This window comes from Grammomys surdaster, unplaced genomic scaffold, assembly GCF_004785775.1.
Source record: "Grammomys surdaster isolate TR1022 unplaced genomic scaffold, NIH_TR_1.0 221, whole genome shotgun sequence".
Taxonomy (NCBI): domain Eukaryota; kingdom Metazoa; phylum Chordata; class Mammalia; order Rodentia; family Muridae; genus Grammomys; species Grammomys surdaster.
Genome location: NW_021604666.1, coordinates 992,126 through 1,013,083, shown reverse-complemented (window position 1 = coordinate 1,013,083; position 20,958 = coordinate 992,126). Strand labels below are relative to the sequence as shown.

The window sequence follows — 20,958 nt, the reverse complement described above, 5'->3', positions numbered from 1 at the left end:
TCTATTTTTTTTAAATACTTTTTGCCTATTATCAGGAATGTGACAAGAAGCCCACCTTACATGTGTTTCTCCTTCATTTTTTTTGTAATCAATGTGACCTTGTGCAAGCTACTTCAAGCTATCTGAGGTTCAACTTTCCTTATCTTTTAAGTACAGAAACTGTACTGCATTTTCTTGGAGGTCCCTTTCAACTCCAAAGTTTTGTAATTCCGAAATCTAAGCCTTTCACTTAAATGCCATTTAAATGTCATTGGTTAGATCACCAAAAGGCTAATAATTGAATAATCAGAGACAGATCAAATACCATTGCAACAAGGGTTCCATAAAGACTGGAAAACATTCCTTTTTATAAGATGGAAATCAGAAGATTTTTTTTTCTTAACAAGGTCAAAATTTCCCTTTTGGTATGAGCTCTAATTAAATTAAATCCTGAGAAATTTAGACTAGAAATTCAAGAGCCCTCCCCTCTTCCCCTAACTGGCTTTAAAGGCCCAAGATAATAGAACTAACAGAACATTTTTAGGGGATGTACAGATCAGTGAATGATTGTCCTTTTAAAGAAGTTGTAAGATGAAGCCACAACTTAACAGGAATAGACCTTGGTAGAGTATATGCTCTGAAAAAAAGAAAGAAAGAAAAAAACTTGGGTGTTTTCACTACATTGGGATGGGTATCATTCTTAAGCAACTAGTGACACTACCTGAGAGATCACATTGTGGTTGACATAAGAAGCATATCTTTCAAGTAAAAGAGCCTGCTTCAATTACATTTCTTTTGTGGTGATAAAATGTCTTGACAAAAGCAACTTAAAGAAGAAAGACTTTGGCTCATGTTTTGAGGGTTAAGTCTTTAATAGCAGAGGAGGCAGCAGAAGGTTGAAGTGGCTTTTCACATCTCATCCACAACTAGAAAGAACGGCTTTCTGAATGGTTGTGCCCAGTTTGTGCTCTTTCTTCTTTACAATCTAAGATCCCACCACACAAAATGGTACCATCCACAGCTCTTCCCACTTCAATTAACTCAGTCAGAATAATCCTTCACATGCATGGCCAGAGGTTCCTCTACCGAGTGATTTTAGGTCTCATCAGGTTGACAGTTGTGACTAGGTATTACATAGGTTTTGAGGCTCACCAGGCTAAGGGAGATTAGTGGAGTTCAAAAACACAAGCCTAAATGGAGGAGCCAATAATATGGTCAACCAGGATCAAGCTGACAAGCATCTCTGAGGCTGAGGCTCGCCAAAGCAGGTGTTATGAGGCACTTCCTTTATGTGGCTTCAGCTATTCATGCTAATAGTTTTGATGCTGTGTGAAGGCTCCAATTCTGGAACATGAGCTGCCTTCACTGCTGTGTTCTGGGCCAGAAGATCCCACTAAGGCTATGGAAGTCTCCTTTTGTGACAGTTCTAGAACTTGGGAATGTTGTAAGCACATGTGACGACACTATGGTGTTGAATTGTGCTGTCTGTTGTGGCACCTGCACCTTCTGTTTATTTCATCGGACTTGGAAAAGGATCCTCGGGAGAATTCTGTCTCCTGGGCTGTCACTTTGTCCTGCTTCACACTGGGTGAGTCATCTCTTTGTGGAAGCGTGACAGCCATCACCAAAATTGAGAACTCAATGTGACAAAGGGACTGTTTTCACAGTTCTCTGTCGACATAATACAAAAGTTCACCACATCAGGCACGTCATCTTAATCACCAGGGTCAAAAGAACTTTTAGATGTGACAAGTAGCTGCTGCTTTCGTTAGTTTCTTCCTTCTGATTGGCAAGGAGCAGGCGGCAAATTCCCAGCATACTGACGATCCCTTCACTCTCTCATTTCTTTTGATTTGTGCTAAAATATATATAACAGGGAAGGCAATGCTCACTTTGAAGTTGAAAGCGAGAATGAGCATTGGCTCTAGAGTTTGTAAGTGAACTGGTAAGCACTTTTCTTTTGTTTAAGTTTGTTAAGTGCCTACTCTGTATCTGGATAAGTTCCTCTGGGCACTGGTGGTGACAGTGAATAATTAAAACCCATAACTATCTGTCTGAGTTTACATTACAGTAGAGAAATAGGCACTGAAGTAGCCAATGAGATACTGGTGATAGGAAAGATGGTTCAGATGGCTCTCACAGAATAACACAGGTGAAGTTTCATAAAGATTTTGGAATGTATTCTACGTGTATTGGACTATCAGTGGAAGGTACATTTTGATTAGGTATCTGTGGTCAGTGTATGGATAAAGGATTTTTGTGGAGAACAATATAAAAGAGGGGGTCAGTTATAAATCTCCTAACACATTCTGTGTTCGTCAGTGTCTTGTAGAGGAAGAGAACATATAGGATGGTCATATATATGAAAAGGGAATTTATTAGGTTGACTTACACTGTGATCTGGGTAGTCCAATGATGGCTGTCTTCCACTAGAAAAGCCAAGAATCTAGTGACTTCTCAGTCCATGAACTTGGAGCTTGAATATCTTAGTAGTCTTGACCTGGAACTGAAGACCTGGAGGGTTCCAGGAGAGTTGCTACTCTTCCTCCATAAAATTGGTTCTACTATCAGGGAAGAAAGTGTGCAGCAGTAGCAGCAACATGATAGGTGTGCTTAGCAGCAAGAGCAAATGAAAGCAGGACAAAGCAACATTTCCTTCCTCCATTTCCCTCTTGTCTGGGTTGCCATAGGAAGTTGTAGCACATATTATGCTTCTTATAGTTTGGTCAAGGAAATACTTTTCAGGAGAGCTCAATGTCATGTTTTTTCTGACTTGTGATCCAGTCAAACTGACAACTGTCACACCTTCTAAAATGAAAAGCCACTGTGGAATAGATCAGGGTGTTGAGAGTGATCATGGAGAGGACTAAATTGGTAAACTCTGTAAATGAGAGGAAGAATAGATTCAGCACCATGGCCAGAAGTGTTCAGTTTGAAGTTCAAGTTTGATGTCCAGAAAGCCCTTGTGTACAGAATTGGAGCTCTGAGGGGTGGGAGAGACAGCCATCGCTTTACTTACCACACCTCTGTGTTATTTCTCATATATTTGAGCACTGTGAATTTTTGTAGTTATGTGATTAGCTCCTGCCAGTCTACAATGTCATAATGGGTTGACTTATAGAAGTCAACATTGGTTTTTCTAAGATCCTCACTGCTGCCACAGTGACCTTCCCAGCCTAAGACCTTGAATGGTTATGTGGAACAGTCAGTGTCTTCTGTTAGTCTATATCTATCACATTCAACATGCTTGTGTTTAGCCTCTGAAGCTTGTGAGCACAACCTAAGTTATACTGACTACTGTAGTCAAAAACATCAGTGAAGGCATCGCTGCTAAAAGAATACTATCTGAAATAAGATAAATTCATTTGAGAAGAGAGAATACAGAGAGAAGATGAGGGATCTAGCTTGGAACCTTAGTGTATTCTAACATGAACTGATTGAGATGAGAGGCACAAGGGCTATGTGCATTTGGGAAGCTGAGAGAATGAAAGACTTGGGTCCTCTCTATTGAAGTCCTGGGTGTTCGTGCAGAAAGAATCATTTTCCAGCATGCACAGATATAGCGAAGGCAACTGTTTCCCTCTGACTGTTAGTTGTGAGAGAATCTGTGTTGTCATTTTTAAGAATTAGTCATGACTGGAGTACAGCACAGTAAACATGCTACAGCAACTAGAATCAGCAAATAACAGAATCTTAAGATTACTTTTCCTGGCTCTAAATGTGGAAAGATGTGGATGGATTCCACCCTGTGGTCAGTCTAGGTTAGACACCCCTCTTTGGAGTATCCACTGTGGATGACTGCAAGACTTGAATTCCAAAATGAGTGTCTTTTCCCTGACAGCAACCTCCTCCAGGACTTTCTCCATTGCTTACAATAATGTTTTTGATGAAGCAGATTCTGTCTATATTTGTTCAACAGATGAACAGTGGAGTGGGATTCCAATCAAGGTCAATTCCCACAGATTTAGGCTGATAAGGGGCCTTGCTGTTACAATCCAATGAATGTTTCTTTTAATGTCATGTGACCACAGGAAGGCTAACTTTCTTGTTCAGACTCTTCACACATCTTTGCTCATCAACAGGTATTTACTGAGTGCCTGCTGTGTATTAAAAATTGTGCAGGGGAAGGCAATACCTCCCTTAGCCTTTACCCTCAGGGAACTCACAGTGCTGCTGAGGGGAGTAGGCTAATTGCTACAAAACCATTAGAGAACAGTGTGAAATAGTATACGGTTAATTGAAAAACACAGAAAATGTGCAGTATTGTAGCTAGTAAGAGAAGGGATAGATAAATGTGAAATGAAATTAGGTTTGGGACAATTTCTTAGAGGGGGGGTACTTTGAGAACTTGGGAGGAAAGCATGAGAAAGGACTGGATTGGAGAGCTCCACTGGGTGGGAGCAGACAGGTGAGGCAGTCCCCCAGAGACTGTGACTAATGGTCTTTGTTGGGAAATGAGAATGCATGTGAGTGTAAGGTTAAGGGAGAACTAGATTCAAAAAGATCCCCAAAGTTAGTAAGGCAACATCATTCTTTCTGCTCATCTGTGACATTACTGAGGCTGTACTGTGTACCAAGCGGTGTTTTAAGCATGTAAGCAAGTGTGTGTATGTGTGTATGGGAGTCTTGTCTCATGGAGCGTTTATTCTTCTTTAAAATATTTTTATCTTAATTGTGTATCTGTGTGTGTGTGTGTGTGTGTGTACATATGTCTATGTAGGTACCTGAGGAATCCAGAAGAGGGTGTCAGGTCTCTTGGAGCTGGAGTTAAAGGTATTTCTGAGCCTCCTGGCATGCGAGGAAGGGTCCTCATAATTGATCAACAAGCACTCTTAACCACTGATCCATCTCTCAAATCTAGGTTTACATTTTTTATGGGAAGATAGATAAAAGTGTTGAGGTGATTATGTAATGTTACTGAATTTCAGATTATGGTAAGTACTATGGAGAAAAAAGTAAGAATGGAAGAGGAGATGTAGAGATGGCATGTGCTATTTTCTATAAAGAAAAGTCAAAGGAGACTTTTCTGAGAGGCCGATACTTATGAAGGGACTCTTATCAAGTGACAGGATGAAGACAATAGGTTTCTGGGAATGGATGTGATATGACAGGGAGCTTCAGGGAGGGGACACATAACAGAAAAAGGTGAAAAGCCACCAAGATAGCTAGCAGCAAGGAAAATCCTGATGTTCAGACTCTAAGAGTAATATATTAGAAGTATCCTTTGCAAGGGATTCTTTTCATTTCTTTCCTCTGTGAATGGATGTTCTTGTATGTTTAGGTACTTGTTCATGTGTTTGTGTATATGCGTGTGTGTGTGTGTGTGTGTATTGTGTATTCATCTGTGTTTTGGTAGATATGTGTTTATATATGTGCAGATGCATGCACACACAGGTACATGCTTATGAGGGACATGTTTATGGGGTGCATGCTTGTGTTTATGTCTATGTAGAAGGGAAGGCACTTGGGTTTGTATGTACAGATGCAGTTTTCTGTCTTTCCTACCTGAAAAAGTACCTGCTTCCCATCAAACATGCTGCTGTCCTTGCAAAACAGCAAAGTAGAAGACGAAAGTTCTACCAATCTGATCGAAGGTAGGCCTATGTGATTTGCATGGCTTGGTGCCCAGTAGCAGAGGATTCAGGTTGCCAAGTCTTTGGATAATAACAAGTTCCCATCTACATAACACCTGGTCTTTACAACCCAAGTCATTATGAATGTGGTCCAAGTTGTCACTCTGGGGGTTTTATTATTTCCACTTTATTCGAAGTTGTTTCTTACGGCAACGGAGATTGCTTGTCCCTGTTCCTTTGGCCAGTGAAGATAAAGTTTCAGCCTCTCCTGATGTTATGATGGTTCAGTGATGCTGTAGATCAGTAGGAAAGCAGAGCCAGCTGACCTTCAGATATCTTAGTAAATAATATTGAGGACAAGCCATCAATCAAAGACAGGGACTGTGTTGATCATGAGCATTGAGCTAGGAGGAAGTGCTTCTAGAATATTGCCTAGAAGTAAAGATCTCTGAATGTATTAAATGGGGAAATTATGGCCACAGAGCTTCTATACCATACTAGTATGTGGCAAGGAAATGGGTCTACCAGCCTGTGAATAACGAGACGAACTCAGTGTGTGTGTGTGTGTGTATGTGTGCTGTGAATAACGTGAAGAACTAAGTGTGTGTGTGTGTGTGTGTGTGTGTGTGTTCGTTTGTTTTGGGGATTTTAGATGCTAAGACACCTAGATGTCAAACCTGGGGATATAGAAGCAAAACTGAAGAGATGCATGACATGTTCCCATTATCCATCAAATCCAATTCCTTTTATGTGACGTCATCATTATCGCTTGCCTGGACCGTTACACATCTGCTTGGTTTATGCTTAGCAGCAGAGTGATCTTTTAATGTCTAAATCAGATTGTGTCCCACGGACAGCTGAAACTACCCATTGGCTTGCTAGACAGACCAGGCCTTCCCTCTGCCTGCCTCTGCCATCTTGCCTGAGGGTCCTCCCCACCACTGTTACCATACTCTTTGACTGGTTCTTTATGTGCAGACTCTTTCAGTCCCATGCTCCTGGCACGTTATCTCACTTCTTTACCATCTTTACCTGATGCCTAAATGTACAAGAGAGATGCAGTGTATTTCAGTGGTTGAGTATGCACACAGCACTAGACTCCCTGGGGTCAGATCCAAGTGTCACTCATCAGCTAGTGTGACTTAACTGGTTGCATTCTCAATACCTCTGTTGTCAAAGGGAGCTGATAACAGTGTGTGCCTTACAGGTCTGGTTGTGTAGACCTAATATCTAGAACAGAACACACTACCCACTTCCCCATTATCTTCTGTATCTGAGCCTAAACACCACTCCCTCTGGGAGGTTTTGCCTGCACTTGTCCCTTTGTGTTTGTTCTTTCTGGTTTATATCTTTGTAGGCATTACTCTTTCTTTTCTTTCATCTTATATGATCACAACTACATGTAGGCCGCTGTGTTTGTTGTTCCTATAAGACATTAAAGTTCATGAGGCCAAAGTGCTTAGCCAGCTAAATTGTCAGAGAGCAAATACTTAATGATGTGTTAGTAGGCATACACTAGGCACACAGCAAATATGTTAGTTCGTGAATGAGGCTGTTGGGTTGGGACTAAGTTGGGAATGCTGAGGGTATTCTGGGAAGGTCTTGGTGGCTCAGTAGGGCAGAGCTAGGCCAGAGGCCAGTGGAGTTAGGTTGCACTACTTCTCAAGACATTACCATTAGGTTGTATTTTAAGATGTTGACGTATCAAAGTCAAATTACTGGACCAAAGTCAAGGCTCACACATCTATGCCAACACTAAATGCTCTTTTTTGGCAGAAAAAAAAATGTTCAGTTTTGCCACAGGATCTCAGCCAACCTGGAATTGGACCGAATGAATTGTGTAAATGAGACAATCATAGTCCTTTTTTTCTCTCTCCCCCCTCCTCCTGCTTTGCTCCCTCAAAGTGACTGAGTGTTGGACTGAACCCCCTACTTCCTTGCACATGGGCATTGTAGGTGATGCAGCGACTTCCTGGGTGGCAAGCCTGAGATGCTTGCACTTGCATTTCTCACTCTTGTTTTAAATTGGGCTTCCTTATCAGCATGCCTTCTTTATCTCTTGCTATTGTTGCTACTTGTTTGTTTTGTTTACACGATATTTTCTCACCCAAGCTTGTTATACTGTATGGAAAACTTGGTGTTCAGAAATAGCAGCGGTGGCAAACGTACTGGACAACAACAAAATGAACTTTTAACTCCAGCAGTGCCTGGATAACAAGGGTTACTTTGCTCTGTAGTGCTAGCCAGCTTTGGCTTGCACTGGGGAATGAATCTCAACAGGCCTCTAGGCCTCCCCCTCCTATTGTTCTACTGTTGCCTCTGCACTTGTTAGAAGGGTGGTGACTGGCGCCTTTGCCATCTGTGTATGGGGGTTATGGGAATTTCTAACCTCCAGCTTATTTTCCTCCCCTATTGATCCACTCCTCACAGATAATGATGCCACCTACTCTCAAGGCTATGTTTTTCCAAATGCTTTCCCTGGTACAGTATTCTGTAAAATTTCTGTTCCTGTCTAGCAGTCTTTCTTGCCTTTCTTCCTGCCTAGGCTATCCTTTAAATGTTCCTCATCTAATGCAGATTTTTTTTTTTTTTAAGACCAGTGCTTTTCTAAGGACCAAAGCTGATGATGTTAGGAAGAAATTGGTATTTTAGCAAATTCCATTTGAACATAAGCCAGAGGTTTGGGGCTAGCAGCAGAAAGATGAGGTTAGAATGAATTTTTGGTTTGCATTTTCCTTCTGTAGATTTATGCATTATTATACAATGTAAGGTAAAAGTCTGTCATCTTACCCTGTGACTTTCCTGAAATACTATGGTCAGCACAATGCCTTAAATGGGAGTGACTGTCTTCCAGCTAACTGGAGAGAAAAGTAATGATGTTTAATACTTACAGTTTTTTTTTTTTGTATTTTGAACTCACTTGGACTTCATTCCTCTAAATTGTTCTTTTCTTTTAAGAAGCCAAAAATTGCAGGAGCTGGGAAGATGGTCCAGGCAAAAAGGTGCTTGCACCACAAGCATGAGAACCCGAATTCTGATCTCCAGCACTCAACATAAAAATCTGGGTGCAGTGATATGTAATCAAGCCTCTGGGCAGACAGAGACAGGAAGTGCTGGGGAACTCAATGGTTAACTCAATTCAGCTGCATTAGTGAGCTTCAGGTTCAATGAGAGACTTTTTCTTTTAAAAAGTAAGGTAGAGATTGGTAAAGGAAGAACCCAATGTTGACTTCTGATGTTCATACTCATACATAGACATGAACACAAATATACTTTGTATATGCGTGCACAAGTGTGCGCATGCGCATGTGTGTATGCATGACCATAACGAAAGAAACCCAATACCCAGTACATAACTGGGATATGAGTATTATCTATATTTATAGTTCTAAACACCAGGAGACCCGGAGTGACAGAGAGGGGAAGCTGCATCTTAAAAGAAATCCAAGTATTCTCGTGAGCATCATAAATGATTGCTGAGGTACTGTATGGGATTAGTGAGGATGAGTGTCTTATTAAATTGAGAATGCAGGTCCAAATTGTCAACCTTAAGAACAATATACAAGCCAATGCCTCTGGAGAGGTGTGGGAGGTAAGTTCCAAGGTGTCTGTGAGTGACATTCTAAAGTTACCTTTGATGGTCCATTAAAGAAAGGTTGCAAAGCCGAGTTTTGTACTCAGAGTGTGTGAGCCTGGGATGGGGGTCTGGAGATGCAGCATCTATTCTGGGAAGCTTGAAACCTTGGAAAGCCCTGGTGTATCACTTCAGAAAAGCTGAAATGTTTTTCTCTGGCTGTTGTTTCTCAAGATAAACAAAATCCATTGACTATTGATCTGTATACATATCGAGATTACAATAAAATTTAATGCACCCATTTCTACTTGGCATTTTTTTTACCACTTGGGGGGTAACAAATCATGTGGTCTTGAACTTGGGGAGATACTGTGAGATCTGGATGGCAGCTGATGTATTTTTAAGACAATGATCTGGAAACGAGAGACATAACCCTGAGTGTGAGCACAGAGCTCCCCAGGACAATAGCGATTACTGGGTTCAAGGGCTAATGCTTCCCACTCTCAGAACCTGTCCCACAGCAAGCTCCCCACCAAAATATTCACATTTCCACTTACAATGGCACTTACATCCTTTTGATTTGTTTGTCCCCCTGTGGCAGATCCTAGCTACTCTATCTCTTTAATCTAATTTGTGCTATGACATCAAGCTTTAATTTTATCGTTATTATTTTTGCTTCTTTTAGACACCCATGGTGTGCCAGGCACTGAATAAAATAAGAAGGATACATTCCTCGCTGTCTCTGTGCTCACACTTTTAAAAGAGCTAAGACAAGCAAAATTCCCAGTAATTGGCAATAGGTAGTCTTTACTCCCCCTACCCCCTTCCTTCCTTCTCTCCTTTTGAAGCAACCTCATCTCTCTGAACAAGCTTAAGAAGTTCTTTGGATCAAAGCTGTCAGAAACCAGGAGGGTTTGGAACAAGTGTCAGGGTAGGCAAAGGACCTTCAGAACTCAAGCTCCTTCCTCACCCGCCTGAGAGTGATCTGGGCTGCATTTCTGCCTACCTCACTTGGGCAGGCTAGAACTCCTCAGGCTACTAGCTGCCTCTGACATCCCTACCTAGGAGGCAAACTTCCCACACCTCATTGGCTCTTGGACCAAGGATGCTGTAAACCAAAGGATCCTGGAGCTTAGGCTTTTCCCAAGTATCTGATTGACTTGCAGTGACAGTCTCTGGGTGGCTCATAACAGGTCTATGTCTGCCTTAGTACCCCAGTGGTTCCCTGGAGGCACCCCTAGTGTGCTTTTCCACATGCCATTGGGATCTTTATTATTTTTTTCTGTTGTCATCAGGAGGAACTCTGAGGCTCAGGGAAGCTTGAGGGATGGCTCAGTAAGTGCCTGCAGGCAAGTGTGCCAAGATCAACCCCACCCCATCTTCCCTTGGATTTCCTCTTGTGCCTACCAGGGGCTCAGAAGGTTAGATACCAGGTGCTCAACCCAGCTGGGGAGTCTCCCTCATCTAGCTGGCACCTGCACTCCAGAAGCTTAGAGTTGGGAAAAACAGTTGCGTTAATGAGCGCAGAGGAGCCAAGGGGGTTAAGGCTATTGCACCTCAGGCTGCTCACCCAGGGGAGCTGGTTTGGCGAGTTCTGGGGTCTGAAGGGTGCACCAACCCAGAAAAGGGGAGGAGGGCCGGGCCGGGAGGAGAGATGAAAGAGGAGGAAAAGGCATGAGGGAGGGGCACCGGAGCAGCTGCTTGGGGAGGCTAGGCGCAAGGTGGCTCCCGGTGGCCCGGCGCCCCGCGGCTCCCGGGGACGCACCAGGCAGCCAATAGATGCGCAGAGGTGTACAGCAGATGGCGTCCGACTGCGCCGTTCCTTCCTCCTCCTCCTCGTCCTCCTCTTCCTCCAGCTTCAGTGCTGAGCAGCCAGAGTCGCAGCCGGGTTGCCAGACGCTGGAATGGGTGGTCTCCCGACACACACCACCATCTTCACTGGGAAAGCTCTGGGCTCGGCGGCTCCCAGAAGCTGCAGCTGCGGCTCGGGCGAGGCTGGTGAGTGCGGCCGCGCTGTGCCCCAGCTGGCAGGGACTGATGCCGCGGGTCCCCTTGGCTGGACGGATGGAGAGGTAGCTGCCCCGACCGGGGGCGCCTCCCGCACAGACTTTCCTAGCCAGGCAGCTTCCCTAGTCCCTTCTCCCAGCCAGTCGCGGGAACTTGGAACCGGAGCCTTTGGTTCTGGGCTGCGGGAAGGATTGGCTGCTGGGGTGCAGAATGCTTGGATCCTCTGCTGGGAAGGGCAGGCAGGGACACCCCACTACTTGGGCATAGGTCTCAGGCAATTGGATTGAGAAAGCATGGGGCTCCAGCTTGCTTTGTGGGGAACCTATGAAGGGAACCGGGGGTTCCCCCTTCTGTGCGTGGAACCTTAGAGCTTTCACGATCCCAGCACGGGGAGTTCTGTAGGTTTTTCAGACTGGTCGAGTGAAGGGTCCCCTTTGGGTAGCCCGGACAGCGAAATCCGCGCGTGGGTGCTCAGGGACCCAAGAGGATACCTGAGCAAGCCAAGAAGTTTTGCGGCGTCCTCTGATTTCTCCCTGCAGCGACAGAAGGCCACAGCAACAGTTTACGTGCCCCTGGTTCTTGAGGGGGCGAGGGGTGTCCTAGGGGACAGGGGAGCGCACAGGTTGGACATGACACCACAGTGCTGAGAGAGAGAGAGAGAGAGAGAGAGAGAGAGAGAGAGAGAGAGAGAGAGAGAGAGAGAGAACAGGTCCAGCATGCCAAAGTGGGAGGCGAGGGGAAGGAGCAGCATGCCTTCTCTTAACGCTCCCACTTTGCATCTTGCATGTTCTATACACTATTAAAGTTATTTGAAAAGGGAAGTGAAACCTCAGCTCTCTGGCGTCCCCATACATTGAGTCTTGAAGTTGGAAAGCTTGGTCTCTCTCTCTCTCTCTCTCTCTCTCTCTCTCTCTCTCTCTCTCTCTCTCTCTCTCTCTCTCTCTCTGTGTGTGTGTGTGTGTGTGTAGTTGAGGATGAGGGCAATAAGCATTCCCTGGCTGTATTTCTTTCACACACACACAGACACATGCAATTGTACACACACTCTCTTGTAGAGGCAGGAATGCTATTTAACGGTGCTTTTTTCCTTTGAAAAATTTTAAAGAATGAGCATCTTTTAAGAGCTCCTGGGATTAAATGCTGACCAGTGAATGGAGTACAATGATATCAGAAGACTTCTGTCCACTCTCTAGAAAGCGCCAAGGTTCCTGGCGCTCTTTTTAATGCTGGGGTGGTCTGTTGGCAACTGGCTACTGTCCTCCTTCACATATTCTTGTATGTGGTGGTCTGGTAGAAAGTACCTACCTGATGTTTTCTCAACACACCTGTGAGTGTTTATTATCAGATGGGTAATCCATGCAGATGGGGGGCGGGGTCATACCAACCAACCTGTGTGTGAGTGTGTCTGTGCCTGTGCATTGTTTTTTTTGTTTGTTTGTTTGTTTTTTGAGTTTCCTTTTTCCAGGCTATCTTTAGATGTTAGAGAGATTTTCTTATCGCCTCCGGCATTTCAGAAAATAATCTGGGGTTGTTGGGTAACTGGGAGGAGCTGATCTAGAGGGAAATCCCCTCCTTCTAACTCAGTTAAGGCTTCCAGAAAGCCACTTAAGGATACCACTAACCAAATCAAGAAGTCCTGTTCAGTGGTGAGTGCATGCTTTGGACTTTGTGGGTTAAAGGTTATAGAAAGTTTCAATCTTGAGGCTTTCCTTAGATGCTCTCCTGTTTTTAAACCTCTATGCAATTACTAACAAGAACCAGCTTTGAAAACTTAATGTGACAAACTCCCTATTGTCTTAGGGGCACAGGGAGAGCAGAAGGGAGTGGAATCCTCCAGACTGGCTTCTACTTTCCCTGGTCATTGTGGACTTGCTGGAAGCCAAGGACTGGAAACTTCTGTTCATGCAAGTTTAAATGTAACGGGATTGTAAAGATGATGTTTTTCTGGTCTTGTGGCAACTCACCCATATGCTTCTAAAGAATTGTGAGAGTCATATTGCTTTAGAGGATGTGGAGGATGTGGATGGCTCACAAGTTCTTGTAGACAGGTCCAGAAGCTCTTCGTACCTGCAGACCTTTCAGGGTTCTGAAGATGCCCCAAGGGCTTGGATATGTTGTACCCTGGAGAGTGCTGCCTGTTGATGGTAGACCTCTTAGGTCTATTGTGACGTTTGAAACACAATGGCTTCACTCAATATTTACCTCAGTATTTAAATTGATACTTGGAAAAATGGTCTTTGCAATATTTCTTGATCCTTCTTCATTTTGTTTTCATCCAAGTTGTTGCTTGTTAAAAACTTGAAAGGCTAGGCAGATAATAATTGCCTATCATAAAAAGCATGCAAACATAGACTGCTGTTTTGAGGACTGGCATTGGTAAGTTGGTGACTAAATGTACGATTCTGCTCTCTACTGAGCTTGTCTTTGAAGGGAAAGAGAGGGATGGAAGGAAAACGATATTTAAGATGTTCTTCTTTACAAAGGCCATTGAAAACTTTGTCTACTTGCTGCGAGTCTTATTTCTGAAGGAATAATTATTTTTTTATTATATCTGTAAAAATGAAGTTTGTCTTTAAGTCATTGACTAAGCAGACAGAATGAAAGGCTAGGATGGAAGTTAATGGGAGAGGAGTGTCTGAACCATTTTCAGTCTGTCAACCCCTTTTAATTGTGCTTCAGAAGATGAAGCTAGAGTAATACAATTCTTTTGTTGAAAAAAAATAAGCCATCCTGTCCAAACTGCAATTTTGATGTTCTGTACACCTTTGTTAAGATTAGGCGTTAATGTAATAACTTTGATCGAAAGGCTTGAATAGAGTGATAGAGGAAGGCTGACTGGTGAACAGTCAAAATGACAAACGATACGATATATTAAGTGAACGATTAAAGAATTCTAAATTGTGTCAACTATACCAGTTTCTGGGATGGAATGTACAGTGTCATAAGCAAACAGGCTTCAGAGGCACAGAGGCTTGTGCCGTGAACAACAGAACAACAGGAGATCGGCTCACTATCTACATCCACTTACATGGGCATCCTAAATTTTTAGAGTTCTGTGTCTGAATTTAAGGTTACATTCTTTATGTTTTCACAAGGAGTTATTTCCCAGTATACAACTTTAAAAGACACTCAGCCACAGTCATTTTAGCACCAGGCAGCTTCGTAGCTATAGCATGAGTCCTTAATTTAGAGTTGTTAGCAGGATTAATATCTAAGTGATAATTAACACATCAAACCTGTGAAAGTGGGAAGACTTTTAGGTCTGATTTAATTCCCCAAGTTTACTATTGTGAGTTTGATTGGAATCTGCAAGTGAGCACATCTCAAATCACTGGCACCTTGCTCCAAGTTAAATGTTTTTATTCTCAGGTTTTCTCCTTTAAAACTTCTCCATTAACTGAGATTATGTTACTGATTTTTCCTCCTTTAAGAAAACAGCCATGGCTAACTATATGGCCAGTTGCGCTCAATAAACCACTGGTGATTTCTTTCTTTCTAGTTTACTTTTTATTCTTTGACTATCTTACATACATATATACACAGTTTTCACTATGGTTATGCTTGCTGAGCCTTCTCTCTCTCTCACTAAAATCTTCCTTCATTCTAGCAAAGCCATTCCACTTGGTATCTTTGCTTTGGACCCACTGCATTTAATTGGGGTTGCATGGCTGAGCCAGAGTCCAGAGTTATTTGTAGGAATGTGGAAAGTTTATCAATGGCTGTACCACCAAAGAAAGAGACACCTCACTCTCTCAACACCCATTAATCGTCCAGAGTCTCCCTGTGACAAGTTGGACATTGTGAGCCCTCTCCTAGCAGTGATGGGCTAGTGCTGGGTTCAGTCTTCTCTGTGTGTTGGGCTGGTAATCACAGTCACGGTGAGTTCCTGGGGGCAATGTGACCTTATCCTTTCCTGGAGATACTTTCACAGCACTTCCAACCTGTATCTTGTACAGTCTTTGAACCTCCTTCTCTTCTGTGATGCTCCTTGATCCTTGGAAGGGTGATGTGAATGTCCCGTTTCCAGCTGGTGGTTTAAAATGAACACCCCATAACTACTAGATCAAGTATTGGACCCAAAGAGAAGAGGGAAGCAGAGGATATTAGTGAAATTCACATCCTTCTGCTCCTTCAGTGAATTTGTAGAACACTAGAGGTGCTGTGGAATAGATTTCACTGTGGGTAAAAGCTTGTGGTTGCTGCAAAAGGTGGAGCGCTGAACTCACACTCAGCTTGTCAAGTGAACGATCAAGTCACCTGGTTGGTGCATGTAAAAACTGGTGTGTTATGTGACTGTGATACAGAGCTGGGAAAAAACACAGTGAATTTCAGAGCATCTCAGAGGGCATATTAGCTTCTGGTTATTTGGTGTCTGTGATTGAATAATTCTAAAACAACAACTCCTTGCTGTGATACACATATCTGGAAATTTTTTTTTAGGGGGGGTAGATTAAAAAATGGTCCTCATAAGGGAAAAGTAGAACTCTTGACCTAGAGAAGGGAATCCACATGGTAGTGTTTCCTGTATGCAGCAAAAGGCTATCAGCACCAGAGGAGAAGGGATTTTGCAGCAAAGCCTACAATGCTTGCTTTTGCTTTTGCCTCTCTAGGCATATTTTAATTGTGAGCCCTTTGTAATTAAATATGCGCCAGCTAAAAACAGAATCCCAAGTAACTAACACACAACTAATCTCTGAATGCCCTGACTGCAGGAAAAGCTCTTTGCTGTGTTCCACTTGCCTGCATGAGGGCTGGCTGCAGATTGGTGCCCTGGTGCTATGTTACTGAGCAGTCCATTACTTTTGGAAGAATCACAACATTGGGAAGAACTGGAAACTTCGCAGCAGTCAGGCACAGTTGCCTTGGTCTTGGTGTATAGTTTTGTAGTAATGCTTATTTTAATTTTGGATTCTTTCAGATGGTATTTTTATAAGCACACCATGCAGTAGGTATAAGTGAGGAGTTTTAATTATAGTAAGGCCGACGCTTACAGAACTGTCTTCCCGAGTTTGCTTCTGGACGCTCCTCTATTGATTTCTATCATTTGTGCTTATGTTAGGTGTTTTTGGAGTGATCTGGCTACTGTGATTGATACAGCCTTTCAGGATATAGAAATATCAAAGTATTTCTGTACTTTTAGGTAAATGGGTCTCGTGCAGGTCCCTTTGGCGACTACCCTGGTGTCCTGCAGGTGGCTCCCCTAACTTTCCTTTAGATGGTCTTGATTCAGCTACCAGGAGTATCACCCCGCCCCTTTTCGAGTATTACATCTTCCAGTTCGCTTGTACCTGAGTGCTAGCAGTTGTAATATGTTAATATTATCTCTGGATGTTTTTAGTCAGGACAAGACTAAGTACAACCATTGGCATCCTATGTAGTCGAATTTAAAATCTGTTTAGATTTATATTGTAGTGTTTTGCCTATAACATTTATATCTATTTAAACAGGGGCATACTGATTGCCTCAAGGTATGGAAACCCCTTTCAGCTGAGCTATCAATTCAGATAAAGCCACTGTATTTTCAACTCGATTTGCTTCTCTAAAGGAACAGGAAGATGCTTAAACATAAAACATGCAGTAAGAATAATACTAGTAGGGGCAGAACCAAATTTCTAATCAAGGTCACCCACTGCAGGAGTAGATCATCTTCCCTTCAGATGTTCAGACCCTTCATCAAAATTATCTGTACAGGAGGAATTTGACAGAATTTGTTTTTCTTCAGGGAAAAAGTAATTTTTCTTCCCTGCTGCCTCCATTTCTAGTCTTTAGAATTAAAGTCGATTTATTTTATACTGACTTCCATTCATTTTGAAGCATTGTTTTACACAAATTATTATGTAATTTACATTGTGATACTTCCTGGACAACCACAGAGAGGTGAGTTGTTAATGCCCTCCAAAATTATCTGAGGAAAATTCTTTCATATTTTCTTTGAGATTTATTTTTATCTTTTAAACATCTATTTATTGTGTGTGTGTGTGTGTGTGTGTGTGTGTGTGTGAGAGAGAGAGAGAGAGAGAGAGAGAGAGAGAGAGAGAGAGAGCTTGTATAAGCATACACCCAAATGTATGGAGGCCAGAGAGAATAACTTGGAGGAGTCATTTTCTCTCTTTACCTTGTAAATTCTGGGGCTTGAATTTAGACTCTCAAGCTTGGCAGCAATCACTTTTACCTGCTAATCCATTTTGCTGCCCCCCTTTTAATTTCTTGTGACTAAACTTAAACACTGTTAGATGGTTCCTGAAAAGTAGAAATGATACTTGTATAGAAAAATAACCTTCTCGATCCTACATCAACTTGAACTTGTACCAGTCGTCAACTTTCTGTTATCTGCTCTTTTCTACCAAGCCTGGTCTCTTTCAAGACATCCATGAGACTCACACTTTATCCAACAAGGTCACAAACACTGTCACCCCCACCTCCTCTTGCAGCAGTTTTCCAAATCCTACCTGTGAGTTAAAACCCAGTTTTAATTATGTTTTCACCGAGATTTCTCTGATTAGGGTAGCTCATAAAGTCCTTTCTCTGTCCAAACAACTCAGGGGGTAAAATCTAATTTTATTGTTTGATTAAATCTGTTTCCTCATTAGCATCTATTGGTGGGGTTCTGATGGCACTGGTTTTGAGTAGAAAGGGGAGTCACCTCTACAGTGAGTTCCGGAAAATGCTGTGAAAGAGACAGTGACAGAGGCCTGGGTGACAACAGCCATTTGAAGACATGTTGGGAGAGGCCTAACAGCACATAGGTGGGCAACGGCAGTGGCTGCCAATTATCAGTGACCTCTGACATGCTACATATCAGGCTGAATTTATGAGAATCACTTTGTCTAATCCTATTAACTGATATTTCAAAGCAGGAAACATTTTCAGTATCATTTTTTCATATTAGAATGCTGGAACTGAGGGAACCTTGGCATTTTTTTTATGACCTTTCCTAGAGAGATATGAGGGGAAAAAAAGCATCTGTTCACCCAAGATAGGGTGCTGGCTCAATTGACTAAAGAAACAACTCTGCTCAAACTTACCTTAGAGAACCGGTAAGTTTATCAGGGTTAACTCCAGGAGGGTGGGTACCTTAAAGAGAGCTACATCCATGGAAGGTCCACTGTATTATGGGTGATGGCATACACAAGCTGCGTAACTGGAGTTCCTCCAATGACTTGGAGGCAGCTTGGCAGATAGTGTCTCCTCTCCATAGTAACTGTTACACATGCAGCCTTAGGAAGAGGCCTTGTGGGTCTTGTAAGTTTTAGGGGCTTCCAGAGACTTGTGAGTTTTGTTGACTTCCTGAACCCTGCAAAATTTTGTTACTTCCCGAATCTTAAAGAACCAGTTGGGGGTATGAGGTAATGGATGGTTTCATTTCTGTGGAGATGGCTATTCAGTAGTCACCTAGTCTAAGGCCAAGGAAGTTGCAAAATACTGCAAGACATCATTTTATTTTAGTTGGCTTTCTGAGGAACCATTGCCAGTTTCAGGAAACTCAGTCCTGGAAAATCTCCACCATATCCATGTTTCTTTTCATTAAGTGGCTTATTAAAACAGAACTGTTTGAACAGCTGTGTGGAATCTTAGCTTGGAAATTCTCAAGAGAATGTGAGGGAGTGGTAAGACTTCAGATATGACTAGGAGTAAATGGCGTGACCTTGATCATTCCTGGGACTGGGTTGAGAGACATGAGCAGATGATGTTTCATTTCTATATCATATGTACCTGCTAAAGGTATCCTTGGTCCTAGGAGATAATGTCGCTGAGAAGACAGGAGCTCTTCCTGAGTGAAGCATTTGTGAGAAATCATAGTGTGGTGTTCATTTTTAAAAATACTTTATGTTATTATTTAGTTGCTTGTATGTATGTACAGATGTGTGCCTGCACATGCATGCAGGTCTCTGTAAAGGCCAAAAGAAAGCATCAGATACACTGGAACTGCAGTTATATTCTGTGGTAAGCTACCTTATGTAAGGGATAGCAACTGAACCTTGATCTTCTGCAAGAGCAACAAGCACACTCTTTAACTCCTGAGCTGTCTCTACAGCCCCTAAAACATGTTTTAAAGTATGATTTATTGGGCTTGCAAGGTAGCGCCATAGGTAAAAGTGCTTCCTGCGAAAGTCTGGCAACCTGAGTTTGATTCCCAGAATCCATGATGAGCAGCAAGAACTGATTTGTAAAAACTGTCCTCTGACCTCCCCACACATGCTGTATATAGCACGTGTATACCTACCCCCCTCTGTCTCATACACACACACACACACACACACACACACACACACACACACACTAACAAAAATAAAAATCACTTAAAATTTTAAAAAGATCCCTTTAATAGAAGGATCTTAATCAGTCAGCAGGAAGTTTTTTGATGTGGAGTTCTGTGGGATTGTATAATAAACCAATGTCCCATACTTGGTGTCTCTTAACATTTTGCACAGAAATACAGCGATTGAAATATGACCAGTTTTCCTCTTTGCTCCTGACAGAATCATATATAAAGAAGTGCAAAAAAGTTGGAGTTGGAAAGAAATTTTTTTTTATTCATTCCGGGAGTGAACATGTTCATATTCAGAGCTGTCTGGAAGTGTGATAGGTTTTCTCACGGAAATGTGAGTTCCTCGTCTTTGTGGATGTTCAAGCAGAGGACAAACAACTATATTACAGAGTATTATGCAGACAGGGTGCATGGATCGACGGGTTTCTGTGTCACACTCTATTCCAGATGCTGCTATACATGTATTAGTTTGTGAAATCCTCTTTAAAAACTTTTGAGGGGGCTGGCAAGAAGGCTCCTTTGTTCTTGTCTTAGAGCATAAGAATCTGAGTTCAAATCCCTTGAATCCCTTTAAGAAAGCTGGATGAGATGATTTGTGCTGATATTCCCAGGTTAAGCAGGTGGAAAGGGGAAGATCATTGGTATTGAGTCAGTGAGTTCGAAGCCATGAAAGACCTTGCTTCGTTTAAACAAAACAAAACAAAAAACAAAAAAACAAAGCAAAGCAAAACAAAACAAACAAACATACAAAAGAAATGCGGTTTTACTGTGTAGCCCTGGCTAGCCTGGCACTCATGATGAACAATAAATAAGTTGACCTTGAACTTACAGAAAGCTTTCTCCCTGTGCCTTCCAAGCTCTAGAATGAAATATCTTTACCACCACATCAAGCTCTTACTACTGCTTCTGCTGTTACTACTGCTATTACTTTGTAGATACAGTAATAGTAAATGACTTGACCTAGTTCAGGATTTATCCCCCAAGTCTGGCTCTAGAACAGAACTCTCAACAGAAATGGATGGTAAGACATGAGTATGAAACACATGTTCACTCTTCCATTTCCTACTAGTCATTTAAAAAAAATAAAGTTAATTTTAATATTAGGAAAATATGCTATTAAATGTATATATCTATGCATTTCATTTTAATATGTATAGAGCACAGATAAGTTATTTGTGAAATGCTATAGATATTTAATGTCACATGTCTCAAAATCTCATCTTTTACACTTGCAAGCTAAACTGTATTCGATGAGCACCAAGTGCTTGTAGCTATACATTGATGATGGCCTTCCTGTTGAGCCTTGAACCCACACTCATGATAACCTCACTCTTCCATTTGCTTTTGACTACCTGATTGGTTTCTAATGCATGTATCCCAGTCTCTACAAATGTTTATCAAGTTTATCCTTAAATGCTAGTAAGAAAAATGACTTGGGGAGACTCTTAAGAACAATGGAGATCATCTAATTAGTGAAGTATTTGAGAAGCTACATGAAATTCATATCTCTAGCGTCTTTGTGGGATGGCCAACTTTATACACACATCTGTAATACT

The 20,958-nt window shown here is 42.3% G+C and overlaps 1 protein-coding gene across 1 annotated transcript in view; it reads left to right on the top strand.

Annotated features, from left to right (window-relative positions):
• Positions 1–10,830: 10,830 nt before the first annotated feature.
• The window catches only part of Thsd7b (thrombospondin type 1 domain containing 7B), an 834,275-nt gene continuing 824,147 nt past the window's right edge, over positions 10,831–20,958 (top strand). The window contains exon 1 of the mRNA XM_028773130.1: positions 10,831–11,124. The gene's annotated coding sequence lies outside the window, so the exon portion shown is untranslated. The remainder of the gene's footprint in view (positions 11,125–20,958) is intronic.